Source organism: Triturus cristatus, chromosome 2_2, assembly GCF_964204655.1.
Source record: "Triturus cristatus chromosome 2_2, aTriCri1.1, whole genome shotgun sequence".
Taxonomy (NCBI): Eukaryota; Metazoa; Chordata; class Amphibia; order Caudata; family Salamandridae; genus Triturus; species Triturus cristatus.
Window position 1 is genome coordinate 758,440,694 of NC_140582.1, and position 15,454 is coordinate 758,456,147.

At 43.6% G+C, this 15,454-nt stretch overlaps 1 protein-coding gene across 7 annotated transcripts in view; it reads right to left on the reverse strand.

Annotated features, from left to right (window-relative positions):
* The window catches only part of MICU3 (mitochondrial calcium uptake 3), a 547,440-nt gene that overhangs the window by 381,840 nt on the left and 150,146 nt on the right, over positions 1-15,454 (reverse strand). The gene's annotated exons all lie outside the window — the stretch shown is intronic.

Sequence of the window (15,454 nt, forward strand, 5' to 3'; positions counted from 1 at the left end):
TTTGGGGACATATGCTATATTTAATCCAGATGCATTACCCCCAGAATTGAAACAGACAGTGAAAGCAGCAGTTTGGGATTTTACCGGAGAAGATGTAGGTCTGATGAGAAATGTAGATCCAGTAAAGATTTCTGTAAAAGAGGGAGTGGTTTACCCAAACATACCGCAATACAGACTGACACCTGAAATAATCGAAGGAATAACAACCATAATTGAGAAGATGATTCAGCAGGGGGTGTTAAGAGAAATATTGAGCAGCCCATGTAACTCACCAATAATGGGACTGAAGAAACCTAATGGAAAGTTCAGAATAGTACAGGATTTGAGAAAAACTAACAAGATTGTTGTGTCATGTTGTCCCATTGTGCCAAATCCATCAGTGATTTTGTATCAGATTCCCCATGATGCAGAATGGTATACTGTAATTGATTTGTGTCATGCTTTCTTTTCAATTCCATTGCATCATGACAGCCAGCCAATATTTTCTTTTAGATTTGGAGAGCAGATTTTGGCATGGTGCCGAATTCCACAGGGGTATACAGAGAGCCCTTCAATATTTAATCAATTGCTAAAGAAATCTCTGGAAAGTCAATGCCTGAAAATTCAGTCTTGGTCCAGTATATTGATGACCTACTTGTGGCATCAAAAACACGTGAAGCTTGTGAAGTAGACACCATTGCTTTACTGAATCACTTGGCAGATGGAGGATTAAAAGTATCTCCAGCCAAATTGCAATTCTGCAAGAAAGAAGTCCAGTATCTGGGACATAACATTGAGAAAGGCCTGAGAAAAGTGACCATTGACAGGATTAAAATCATTAGAGGAATGAGAGCCCCAATGACACAAAGAGAAGTGAGAATGTTCCTGGGAATGGTGGGTTACTGTCGTCAGTGGATAAGTAACTTTTCCCTGATTGCCAAACCATTGATTAAATTGACCAAAAGTGAGGTGAAAGACCCATTAGAAATAAACCCAGAAGAAATGGCTGCATTTAGAGAGTTAAAGGACAGACTATGTGAAGCTCCTGCCCTAGGAATGCCAGATTACGAAAAAGAATTTGAGCTGTATTGTAGTGAGAGAAATGGATGTGCACTTTCAGTGTTAATCCAGAAACATGGACGCCTGAGAAGGCCAATTGCCTACTTCTCATCAACACTTGACCCAGTAGCTGTGGGTTTGCCAGGTTGCCTAAAAGCAGTAGCTGCTACCTGTAAAAGTCTGGAACAAAGTGAGGGAATCATAATGGGATATCCTGTACGGGTATTCGTACCTAATGATGTGGCAATCCTTTTAACAAGGAGCCGGACACAGTTTATGTCTCATAGTCGGCTGACTAAATATGAGAAAGTCATTCTTGGTGCAACCAATGTGAGCCTGGAGAGATGTGTGAATGTGAATCCAGAGACACTGTTGCCTGATGCTGAATGTGTGGGAGTGAGAAATGAAGTTGATCATGACTGCCTGGATGTGCTTGATTACTGTACAAAACCAAGACCAGACATAAGAGATCTGCCACTGCCTGAGAGTGATCATGTGTTGTTTGTGGATGGATCTTGTTTAAGAACGGATGAAGGAACACTGAGTGCTGAATATGCTGTATGTACAGTTTCAGGAGTTGTGGAAGCATCACCTTTAAAAGGAGTTAAATCCGCTCAGGTGGCAGAATTGGTGGCACTAACGAAAGCCTGTAAAATTGGAAGAAGTGTAAGAGTGACTGTGATGACTGACAGCCAGTATGGCTTCGGAGTTGTCCATGATTTTGGCCAGCTATGGCTACAAAGAGGTTTCCTGACCTCAAGTGGAACTCCGATAAAGAATGCTGAAGTGGTTGGAAAACTGCTAGAGGCGATACAGCTGCCTAAAGAACTAGCAGTGGTAAAATGTGCTGCTCATGGTCAAGGTGATGATTTTGTCACCGTTGGGAATAAATTCGCAAATGACATAGCACAATACTGTGCAAGAAACAATCATTCCATTAACCAGAGTAAAGAAAGAGAAATATCTTCTTGTTCCTTGATGTTTACTAATGAGGTGGGAACATGGGAGGAAGTGAAACAATTGCAGGATGAGGCAGGAGACGAGGAAATGAAAGATTGGGTGAAAGCAGGTTGTGTACCAAGGGAAAAAGATCATGTATGGATCTATAGGGATGGAAGACCAGTCATGCCAAATAGCATGCTGTCAACAATGGCAAGGATGTATCATGGCCAAGGACATCTGGGGAGGGATGCTATGATAAGGGCCTTTAAGCAAACCTGGTATAGTCCAAAGTTCAGGCTGATAGCAGAAAGTCTCTGTCAGAGATGTCTGATATGTCAGCAATTCAATCCTGGAAAGAAAACAGTGGTGAGCCTAGGAACAATAGGCAGAGAGGGAGGACCCTTCACAAGAATGCAGATAGACTTCATTGAAATGCCCCAAGTCAACAGATTGAGGTATGTCCTGGTGGTGGTCTGTTTGTTCTCCAGGTGGGTGGAGGCATATCCAACAAGAAGAAACGATGGGATAACAGTGGCTAAGCTACTGTTAAGAGAGTTCATCCCAAGGTACGGGTTCCCAGTAACCATTGAATCAGACAGAGGAGGACATTTTTATAATGAAATCATGAGTCTGATCTGTGAAGCATTGAGTGTACAGCAGAAGCTACATTGTGCTTACCGACCAGAAGCTTCTGGTGTGGTTGAACAAATGAATGGCACCATCAAAAACAGAATTGGTAAAATGTGCTTAGCCACAGGAATGAAATGGCCCGATGTCTTGCCTCTAGTCCTGATGACCATTAGGTCTACTCCAGACAGAACAACAGGTTTGAGTTCACATGAAATTATCATGGGACGTGCAATGAGACATGCATTTGTACCAGTCAACAAGCTGAGGACTATAACTGATGACATGATTTTGGATTACTGTAAGGGCCTGGCTGACGCAGTTCATTCTGTGTTTCACCAGGTTGGAGAAGACGCCACCACACTTGAAAAGAAACCAGCCCATGATCTGAGCCCAGGGGACTGGGTAAGGATAAAAGTCCACAGAAGAAGGAATTGCCTGGTTCCAAGGTGGGGAAGGCCAAGACAAGTCATTTTGACCACAACGACTGCTGTGAAGTGTGCTGGAGTGAAAAATTGGATACATGCAAGTCACACACTGAGAGTTCCAAATCCAAGAGACGGAACTGGAAAAGAATACTTTGAAGAATCAGATTCCAGTGATGATGCAGACAGCGAGACAGTAAGAAGGAAAAAGAATCCTGAAAGTGGGGAAAGTGAGTCGAGAGAAATTTTCATCCCACCAGAAGAGGTTCTGAATAGAACAGTGCAAACTGCAGAGGCGAGTTCAGATTCTGAAGAAGTTCCTGAGGTTCCAACTAACAATAACCAACACAAAAAGAAAGAAAGAAAAGAACATTCCAACAGAAGTGACACCTGAATCAAATGAGGAAATTGGACAAGTTCCACCTGAGATAAATATTGAAGAAGGGACAGACAAAGACAGAGGGACAGATTGCGGAAAAACCCCGAGGAGGTGTAGGGAACATCAACAACAAGCTAGGTGAAGGGCCAAGCAGACAGCAAGAAGATTGCGTGTCGGAGACCCGAGGAGGGACAGAAGTAGGGAAATCTCAATTGGTGGAAAAAGAGACTGTTGGAGAAAAGGAAGTTGTTGGAGAAAAGAAAGCTGTTGATGAACAAGAGGCAACTGAAACAGAGTCTGATGAAAGTGACAATGAGATACATGGAGGACGAGTTCTGAGAAAGAGAACTTGGCTTGGAGAAAGAAACAATAAAGAAGGAAGACAAGAGAGAAATGCTAAAGGAGATCTTTGGCCGAATAAGATAAAGAGACTGAGGTATAGACTGACACGAGTTAACTCTTCGAAAGCTGAACAAGTGAACGAAGTGTCAAGTCAAAATCCCACTAAAGAAGAAGAAACAAAGATACCTGAGAGAACTAAAAGAATAAGGAAACCAAACCAGAGGTACAAGTCACCGGAATGGACGTATGTGGCACTGCCTGAACAAGGAGAAGAGGCAGACAGTCAAGGAAGTCCAGAGGAGGCTTTACTGAAAGAGGTTGCTGAAGAAGAGGCTGTGGGAATCCTGAGAGTTATCTTGTCTTGTCCGACATTGGAGAAGAGACGGATGTTCAGGACCGGATACAGTTTGATGATGATGAAGAAACAGTGAAAAGTGATGAAAACCCAAATTGAGTAAATCCAAGGAAAATCACTTGGAGAAGAAAAGAAGTAATATTAAAAACTAGTCGATTGTAAAAATCTGTTGGGTACTTGCTGCCCTAAAGTTCAATAGAGGAGTAGAAGAGGCTAAGTCAAAAGACACGGTCAAATTAACAAAATGGCTAACACTAAGAATAATAAAAGTAGATGTACCTTTCTGAAAAGATGGTGCAAGATATGCTGCTGCTGTACAGGTTTATTAATGCTGCTTTGGAGCGTGCTTGCTCTACTGATTTCATTTAGAGTTACTATAGACACTTTAGAAGGTCATACTGAGAACAGAACTAATATAGGGAAGAGTTCGCAGAAGATAGTACCAACTAGAACTAGCAATGTACATATACATAAGGATAGGTCAATTAATGATTTTTCTAGCAATGTTTTTTCTAAATTGTTGTACGAATACGTAAAGACAATGGAAGTAAGGGATTGCTATGTTTGCATGCAATTACCTGCCTCTGTTTCGGAAGGAGTGACTTATCATCTTCCGGCTACGTATGGAATTTCATGTAGTGTGTTGATTAGTATATTATACCAGTTAGGGAAATTAGATTATAATATGTCTAATGTAGATAATATTCTTGGGCAATTGCCTATGAATAAAGCACTGAATCCTGCAAAAGAAGCTAACACTTTAGGTGAGATTTTTTTAGAAACCAAAGAATTAACCTTAGAATATGTTTTTAGAAACAATTTAACTTGCAGTTTGAAGGGAGAAGAGAAGAATTTTCTAGACATGGTTGAGAGAAGAAGGTTGAACATGCACAAGAAAGCAGAAGGGCATAAAATGAGTGACACAATGTGGGATATTGAGAAAGAAAAGGAGTTGAAAAATGGAGCCAGTCCAACTATGGCTATAGATGCCCCACAGAAAGACAAACTGTGCATTACCAGGAAGAGATCCCAGTATGATTATTATTTCATAGGGACTAGTGAGTGCCATGATACATACTTTATTGCAACCGGATGGGGATTTAGAGGAGGAGAAGATCCAGTTTTTCCGGGAGTGTATTATATTTGTGGGAACAAGGCTTATTACCGTTTGCCTGACCATTGGTTTGGCACATGTTATGTTGGCCTGGTCTTTCCAAAGATTTTTCACATGGATAGAGTAGAGAATGCTGAACAAACGAATCTATTAACACGCTATAGAAGAGAAACATGGACAGAAATTGTAGGAGATATTTTTGGAGCTTTAATTCCAGCAGTGAGAATTTCTTTGAATGCATTTGGCATTCGGAAGCTGTCAACAGTGCTGGATCGCTTGTCAACAAGCACCGCTGGAGGCTTTCTTTTGGTTAATACAGAAATGGTTGCTTTGCGTGCTATGGCGATGCAAAATCGACTTGCCCTTGATATTCTTTTGGCAAAAGAGGGTGAAGTCTGTGGAATGCTGAAAGTTCAACATTGTTGCACTTACATTCCTGACGATAGCAAAGATCTAAAAGTTTATATCAAAAATATTACTGATTTGCATGAAGAATTAGTACCACTGAAAGCTGAAAGTATCTGGACTAAAATGGCTAATAAGATGATTGCTATTAAAAATTTTGTAGCTAAAATAGGTAGTACCATTTTTGGTAAGATATTATTTCCATTAACCTGTGTAATTGTTGCATTATTGATCCTTAGATTAGGGTGTATGTGTTGTAGATATAGAAGAAATAAAAAGAAAATTATGAAAGAAAATGTTAAAAGGAGACAAAAGAAACCAGAAAGAGATCCACAAGAAATAGAATTAGAAGAGCTAAGAGAAAAGTATATAGAAACTAAGAAGGAAGATGAGATGGAAACAAGGGTTTGAAAAGAATGAACAAGAAGATATTTTGAATTTCTTCCAAAAGGGGAAATTAAATTGATTTTTGGGGTTTGATTTTGTGGTGATAAGATATCACCAAAGGGGGGATTGATGGAGCAGGGTTTTTTCTTTAAAAACCGAATACCTGTTTCATTTTCGCATGTTATAATTAAAAGGACTACTGATTAATTAATAACTATTAAAAGTTTGTCGAGTCTTGTCTAACTAACCTTATTAACAAGAGAATTACACGTGGGAATGCTATTGCATGGCTAAAATAATAAATGAACTAAGTTGGTGAGCAAACTGACAGAAATAGATGTTGCTTATGTGATGTTATTGTGTTTTGCGCTTATAATTAATATGCATTAATGGCTTTTGATGTCGCAAATGGCTAGATAAATACATACACATAAGGGTATTAGCAGGGGAGTAACACTGTATAATCATTTCCGTGCAGTAATTCTGTTTTATGTTTTATTTCACTTAGGTTGACCAATGTGGCCTACCAAAAGATGGCTACCACCCGCAGCCTGCATTCGAGTTGATGGAAAATTTTGCAAGGAGGCTTCGCACTGCCTGTGACCTTGCCCTCTCAACAAACTGAAAAGCCATGATCATGACGACAAACCCAGGACGGATGCCAAGAGCCCCTGAACATGATATTTGTTACAAAACCAAATACTGAACTTATGAACTGATGATCCCACGACAAATTATCCAAAAGAGACATCCGTAGAAGTAACAAATTAGTTATGGACCCCTTATTTTTCTATTCATTATTTGGAACGATCTAAGTGTGAGAAAATCTCGCACAGTATCTTAAATGTACCAAGATGACATTATTTCCGCCATTCATCCGCTCTGAACAATGAATTGTAACATTTCAGAATGTAAATTTTAGTATAAATATTAGTAGACTAGAGAGGTCTAGCGCCACTTCCTCCCGAACTGATGATCCGAGGTCCCGATGCTGACGGAGAGGACGATGACTCTACATGACGGCTAGAAACTCTGATTGAATTACTGAGGACCGGTTCTGACTTAGGATCTGACATTTAGACAGAATAGGTAAATATGAGAGAAATGAATTTGCATTTAATTGTTTTTTCTTACAATTTTAGATAAACAAATATTCTGTTTGAATCTCTGTGTCGGGTGGTTATTTTCTTGTCATGTTTATTGAATTTATTTGCATATTGTAAAGAAATGTTTTTCGCCAGATTTATAAGCAACTAGTTGATGCCATTGACCTCAGGGTACATGCAGATTGGTTAGGTATCAGAAAGTGTTTCCCCTTATACATGGCACGGATAAGAGTGGTAGGATGAATGTTGGTGTAATGGGCCCCACCAGCATGTGATGTGTGTGTGCGTGTGTGACTGTGAGATCACTCTGTCCGTGGAAGTAGAGGGGATTCGGAAGCTCCGATCTGCACCAATGGAAGGCCTGTATTTGGGTCTGTACCTCCCGTTCTGTCAGGGCTTGGAGTTCACTGTGTGCAACTCATATCTGGCAAAGCAGAGTAACATCTGCGTCTGGGCTTATGCCTTTCTGAAGTTCCAGGGGCTATCATTCCAGCACCCTTCTTTTCCATGCTATTACATCCTGCACTCTACCTTGTCTCACTGTCTTATAGGCCTCCCATAAGGTAGTGGCTGAGGACACTGAGCCCTTGTTTTCTTGGAACTACAGCTCAGTCTCTGTCCTGATCACTCCAGTTACTGCTTTGTCCTGGAACTCTCAAGCATTTAATCTCCATTCAGAACGTGGTGTACTCCCCCTTCTTCCCACCGTTAACCAAAGAGGTGAGTGGTCAAAGATTCCTCTTGCGAAGTACTCCACGTTCTCCACCGTCCGTATCTCCCCCACCGGGGCGAAGAGATAAAGTCTGGAGAAGACTCTGTGGGCCTGGGAGAAGTATGAGTAGGTGCGGTCTATTGGGTGGTGTCGCCACCAGAGGTCGTTCAGCCCTAAGAAGTTTGCGAATTCGGTCAAGGAGGTGGGACTACGGGTTCCTGTGCTAGTGTGTGCGCAATCGAGACTCTGGTCGATTACACCATCAAAATCAACACTGATAATGTGTGTGAAGGGGCCGGATTCCAATAGTACCTTAGCTACTGCGTCTAACTTTTGAGTTTGCAGTTGTGGTGGAGCAAAGACACTGATCAATGTAAGCTCCCACCGCCCCCAGGTTCCCTGGACAGTAACGAAAGTCCTGCTGGGGCCGTTCCAGGTCTTAGTAATATGGAAGAGGGGATTTTTCTTAATCAGTATGGAAACTTTCCCTAGCACCAGAGGAAAATCCCACATGTGCAAGTGTAGTGTATGTCCCCCTTCCCAGGAAAGCGCAATGTGTACCCACCAAGTCGATTTCCTGCAGAAATACAATGTCGGGCTTGAGCCTCTTGAAATCTCTAGCTACTAGTCCTCACTTGACCTGGTTTCTGTAGTAATCAGGTCCACTCTGTTGTGATGATTTAAGTAGGTTTATTAGAAGATGGTACAAGATCACAGGTAGATACGAACTGGACCAGATGAGGATCAGTTCAGGTCCAGAGGGAGACCAGTACAAGACCCCACCAGGAGCAGCCAGCAGGCAGCTCAGCCCAGTCAACTGTGACTTCTCTGACAGATCCCCAACATTCTGACAGCATCATCACCTTAACATTCCACTTGTGGTAGAATGGCATTGTATTAACATTAGCAGGATATAACATATCCCCCTTTCTCCTACGGAAAACAAAAAAACTAGAAACTGAACAGAAAAACCTGAGAAAGTGAAAGCAAAGTGATTATACAAAAACAAGGAGAACAACGATCATGAGAAAAGCAGTGTGAGAACAACCATAGAGAAAAGCAAACAGAGAGAAATTAAGAAACAGAGAAGAATCAAACAGAAGAATCAAACATAGAAACCATCCTCCCTTCTTACACAACAGCGAAGAAGAAAAAAAAAACAACAACGTAAGAGAAAAGGATAAAAGAAAACGCAACAGACTGCCCCAAAACATACCCACTGGCCAGAACAGGAATGAAATGGAGGCTGAAAATGGAAAACGAAAAGAACACAAGGCAACAGATAGCGACAAACGCAGTGGAAGATAACACGACAGAAAAACAAAAGAAAGTCCAGAATCCACAAGAGACACGAGAAGAAGAACTCAGAAGGAAACAGAAAAGAAAAAAGAAACAAGAAAAATGAGGAAAAAATATAAGGATAATTCCTCATCTAAACACCACTATCTTAAAGCAATGACAAAATTGTAATGCAAAAATAACAGTGCAAAAACAGCAATAAAATATAATATCAACAGAACATACTTAGCAATGAAAATATGAAAAGCATTGAAATAAGGTATAAACCTAAGCTAAGTATGTGAACTAAAGTGCATGCGTGAGAACCCACGACTGATCTCTTGGGAAAGAGAGGACTTGTGCACCAAACTGGGAATGCTTCCCATACACATATAAGTGTAAAAACAAACTTTGTGTGGAAAAGCCACACAGTGCACTGAAGTAATGTAGCACGTATGAGTAGGTACTCATGACATATTCCAATCAATGAAAGGAATGTTTGGGTAAGAACCCCTGGTAATGCAAAAGGACTGTAACCTTCGCATGTGATCCCTATAAAAGGGTAGAAATGACAGAGTTTGGGTGGGAACCCGCACTTATGCAATAGGACTGAAACCTTTGCATGGGTGACCCTGAAGACAGGTACACTTGAAAACTTACGGGTAGGAACCCGCAACTAGACAAATGCGAAAAGGCTAATCTTCGCATAAACACACACCTTGTAGACAGGTACATTAGAAACCGTACGGGTAGGAACCCGCAAATTGATTAATGCGAAAGGACTGTAACCTTTACATAAACGCACCTTGTAGGCAGGTAAACAGGCTAAGAGTACTAAAATAATGCATGAACAGCGACATAGCAGTATGCATAAAATTAGAAATAAACAAACATTGTTACCTTATGAAAATATACCTAGCTTTAGAAAATCAGGTGAATACAGAGATAACCTTGCGTCCAACGTAGATGTTACTGTGTGAGAGAAATGTTACCAAAAAACATGTACAAGTAAACATTTGAATCCCAACAAACTGCACCATAACAGAAGTATAATGTTAAAGTCACTGGTGTGCCTGTCACCGAAATAACAGCCAATCGTGGGACAGATCGTGACACTTCATGAAGACATGTTCACACAGTCATAGACTCCATTTGCGCTGCTGAAAACAAAACAGACCAACGAGTGTTCAAACTGAAAATTAGAAAATGCTGCTGCACATGAGATAGATGGCCACTAGATAGCATTGTAATATTAGAATTAAACTGAAGTTGGACAAACCAAAACTGCACTTGAGACACAATGAAAATTAAAAGCTTTTCCAACGTAAGGTATTAGTCTTAGCAGAAAAAAAAAATAAAAGTGTCCCCAAACTTGATGCGAGTGTTCTCTGACCTCGATGGGATGACTCCGGACTACAAAACATAAGCCGGTGTCAAATGTCCGGTGACTTGAAAAGGAGGACTGATAAAACGGAGGATGTACTCGACATCTTTCAATGTTGACACGAAGTACGAGATGGTTGTCTGTGAGCCAGCGTTTATCTCTAGTGAAATGTACAATAAAGTTCATATATATAAAAAAAAAACGTGGTTGGCAAAACTCGCGTTGGATCCATAGGCATATTGCACTGTAAACCATGTTAGCCACCAACCACAAAATGGCGGCACGCACAGTGACGCCGCGCCGGATGGCTCCTGGCATAACCGTGCAGTGAATTATACTGGCAGCAGTGTAGATTCGAAGCAAGCATCACGTCACGTCACAGGAGGAAACGACGAGGAGAAAACGCTGGTGAGGCCTCATGCAAAAGGTATGTCTCGCGCTTGTAGAGAAATGGCCGTTATTTTTAAGTATCTATGGCACAGATACCGTGAAGATGAAAACAGTCCCAAAAGGTGCCATTTTAAAAACTGCTGGTGACACAAAAGATCGTAGAGGCAAAATAGCAACACCTCACTTCATGCCTTAAAAATAACACAGTATATAATTACCGTTGTGAACATAGAAAAAGATGGTTTGTGCTGGATAAGAAACAGATGCAGTAGAGACAACAACAGCATCCTAGTTCCTTTATGTTGACACGCTGTGGAGACACACAAACTAATTTTTGGGATTTTTGAGGTGCTGCATGCGTAAGAAAAATAGTACTTTTCACGAACTGTAGGAACAGCAGGCAAGACGCATACATTGGCAGGCTTACCCTCTCAGAAGAACAGGAACTGTCAGTAAAGCAGGACAGTAGATACAGACTTTGGCAAGCTAAAGAAGTGTTAGGCTTACCCTCACTGAAGGCACAGCATTTCCACAGACATTAGTAGGCTTACCCTCGCATGAAGGCACAGCAAAAGACGTGAAGCAATAACTCTGGAGAGTAGACGCCCAAGACTGAATGGGCAGCTGCAGAAGTAGATCTCCCCAGGCGCTTTTCCTCACAGGAACAACTGGCAGACTGCTAGTGGGCGACCGATGGGAGGTCACTGGTGGGGTCAGGATGCCAGTTGAGATAACTTGAATTGAGTTGCTGGAGGATGATGTCTTTTTTAAGTTGCTTGAAATTGAAGTTGCTTGAAATTGAAGTTGCTTGAGATTGAAGTTGCTTGAGGTGACAAAAGTAGGTCCTTTCAATTCAATTAGTCGCCAAAAAATTGTAGTAATCAGGTCCACTCTGTTGTGATGATTTAAGTAGGTTTATTAGAAGATGGTACAAGATCACAGGTAGATACGAACTGGACCAGATGAGGATCAGTTCAGGTCCAGAGGGAGACCAGTACAAGACCCCACCAGGAGCAGCCAGCAGGCAGCTCAGCCCAGTCAACTGTGACTTCTCTGACAGATCCCCAACATTCTGACAGCATCATCACCTTAACATTCCACTTGTGGTAGAATGGCATTGTATTAACATTAGCAGGATATAACAGTTTCCTAGCCCGTTGACATTCCATGTCAACGCCGTGTAGCATTCCTCACCCATTGAATGTATAGCCTCACTATGTGTTCAGGAAGGCTTCCTTACGGGTCTCCCCTCTCTTGCCCCTATATGCGACTCCGGAACTCCTACGGCTGGCTGATTAAGAAACAACTTACCCTCCGGCATGTCGATGAATCTCTTCTACCTCAACCGGTCTCCCCTCCCCACACTCTCCCACTTCCTACGCCCATTCCCCTGAACTGTCTACATGACAACCTGGCATAGGTGTAGCCTGAGAGGTCTGTATTCCCACCCCTTTCCCTAGTACTCTAATATAATAGCAAACGAGCAAAAGGATATAAACTTCAAACAAGTCTTCTCACTCTGAACTGAGCGTGGTAATTTTTGGGGGCTTCTTCGCCGATTTACTGTTCATATGCAATCAGCATGGCCCGGAACTCAGCCTTCATCACAACTCTTTGCCCAGCTGCTGGTGTGTAGTCTGGATCTCCAGTCTCGGTGCCTAACTTTTCCAAGTGGTTGATATTTTTGAGGAGTGGGTGACCGCTGTCTGTGTCGGCAAGGTACTCATTATACGGAGGTTGTATGTGGGTACTGTCCCATTGGCTGGAGAGTCTTTTACTAGCTTTGGCTTGTTTTGAGTCCTCATCAGAGTCCTAGCGTAGTGTCTTCTCTAGCATGTGTGGGGTCCACTTCAGGGGTGTCCCCGTCCAAGCTCTGTGCTCTCCTGTGGGTAGGCGTCTTTTTTCCTTTCTGTGGCTTGGGGTCCGCCTTTTTGGAGTGTCTCTGTATATTGACCCTAAGGTCCTTGTCACCCGCCTTTGGGGGGATGGGGGGGGAAGGGGGAGGGGGGAGGGAGGGTAGGTGCTCCTCGATCCAGGCCCATGCTTCTTCTGGTGTCTGGAAGAAGTGAGAGTTGCCCTGAAAGAGGACTTTTTTAATTTGGCTGGGAAAAGTAACATGTATTGGATTTGTAGGGCTCTCAGTTTCACTTTCACGGAGTCGAATGTGCGTCTCATCATCCGTGCTTCTTGTGAGTAGGCGGAGAAGATCCTTATTTTTCACATTGGCATGCTTGATTTCACCAACTTGCCACGAATCTCTAAGGATTAAATCTCGGTCCTGAAAGTTTAGGAATCAAGCTATCAGCGGCCGCGGAAGGGCGGCGGTTGGTGGCCTCGTATTGGGCATCCTGTGAGCGCGGTCGATTATGAAGCAGGGTGAGTACCTTGCAGCTGGGAGGGAGCCTCGAAGTCATCAGGAAGGCTCCAGGGTGTGAGCCCTCCGTCCCCTCCGGAAATCCGACTAAATGCAGGTTGTTTCTACGTGCACTATTTTCCGCATCACACACTTTCCATGCCACCTCCATCATGGCGGACTTTAGGTCGGAGACATCCGTTTTTAAGTTGTGCGACGATTTTCTGCTTGGATTACCCTTTCGGTGATGTTACGCATATCTTGGCGTTGGAGGGTCACCTCTGACCTTATTACTGCAATGTTCCCCTCAATGGCCTTTCTGGAGGCATGGATCGCCTGGAGGAGGGCTGCATTGTCCGGAGGCCCTTGGGGTTCTCCTTCTGTCACTTGTGGCGGTGGGAGCACTTTTGTGTGTTTGTCTATCTTTCCCTAGTTTTGGGGCCTTTGTCTCTTGCCATCATCTATCCGTTGAGGTGGGACAACCCAGTAATCTCCGACTCCCCCACCCCCTTCTCACTGCCACCCAACCTTGGTACCTGATCACACCTTATCGGCAGATGGTGCCTGGATGGATAGTGCACTTATCTGGGTTTATGATCGAAGATTCCCTTGTGGGTTGGTTTCTATACCTCCTCTGCTTCGGTGGTCTTGGCAGGGGGATTTGTGGCTGGCATGGGAAGAGGGCAGGCAGTCAATCCCTGGTGTCCGGGGCGGGTCGTGGGCCTTGCAGATGGTGAGTGATCCCCGCCCCAAGCAAAACTTCTCTTGTGGTTTTAGTGCCCACCTATTTGTGCGGTGATCACCTGTCCCGACCGCACACTGCTTTACCATTGCCTCTACTGTTCCCTTTGATGGACTCTCGACATGTGGGTCTCTTTCTTGATTCGGGCGTGTTCTAAAGTGTCGACTTCCAGAGCTTGGTGAGTCATTTTGTGGAGTTAGTGATTCGCCCCTGGTGCTACTAGCCAATATTGGTCCCCAGGGGTCCCTTGTGACTTATCTCAGCCAGGGCTCCGCGTGTCCCGGAGGGCCGTCTCACTTTCCCGTTGTGTGTGGGGCTTTGGTCTTGTCCTGAGGCTCCCCACGGGTATTTTCCAGGCTTGCACTTGCTTCGTGACCGTCTCTACGATTTTACAAGGCAGACCCTAGATGCGGTCCCCCGCGGCGCGTCTATGCCTCCTTTGCAGCTCTAGTCGACTGATCCGGGAGGGGCTCTGGAGTCTGACTCCTCCTGAGGTCTGCTCTGGCGATCTCGATTTCAACCTTGTTTTCCTACCCACTTTCGTGGTTGCACTTTTCTCTCACCCCTCGTTCCTTCAGAGCATCGTAGTTTTTTCAGGGAGTGGGTCTGGGGAGGTCGCCCAAATCACCAGTATCTGTTCATGCGCAGCCCCTCTCACATGCATGCAAATTCGGGCCTGGTGCAGAGTATTCCGTAAGGTCCAGAGCAGGCGGTAATCCCTGGGCCTCAGTCTTTAGGCCTCTCCCATCTACGTCTTGCCCAGTTCGCCGGGGGGGTGGGGAACAAGGCTGCACCTTCTTCCTGTTTGGGGTTCCATCCAGTAGTCATTTGTGTGGATTAACTGCTAACTGGAATGTTTCCAAGAGTTATTGAATTACTGTGTGATTTGTTGAACAGTACATTTCTATGTGTATTTAGATATAGATAATGCACACATACATACAAAGACAGATGTAAAAAAGTGTAAGCAAACAATGCTGCTTTGAAATGAGAGATAGTTGGACAAATTAATGTGACGTGCAGTGCCTGCTGTTTCATTCTGCGTGGGCAGGAAAAATAGCGCTGAGGGCATGGGCTCCCAGGGGCAGTTCCACCTCAATGGCAGAGGAGCATAACCTCACTGGCTAAGAGCTAACAGCTAAAAAAAAATTTTAAAAACGGTATTTCATTATTGGTTTTTTTTTCAAACAGCTTGCTTAGCCAGCATGTGCAGGTAGGAGCAGGCCCGGGGCATGGGAGGAGTGCTCAGAGTACTCGCTAAGGAGGTTTCGCTTACTTGACTGTATCAAACAGCTGGGATTGAGAAGACTCCCTGAGCAGAGCGCTTTTACAGCCCGATCAGGCCAATCCCCGTGCTGCTCTCAGCATGGGAGCGGCACGGGGATTGGACAGGGAGTCTGTGACATGGTTCCAGTGTCTGCTGGGACCAGGAAGAACCAACAGCGAGGTGCGACACAGGAGGAGGCTGGCAGCAG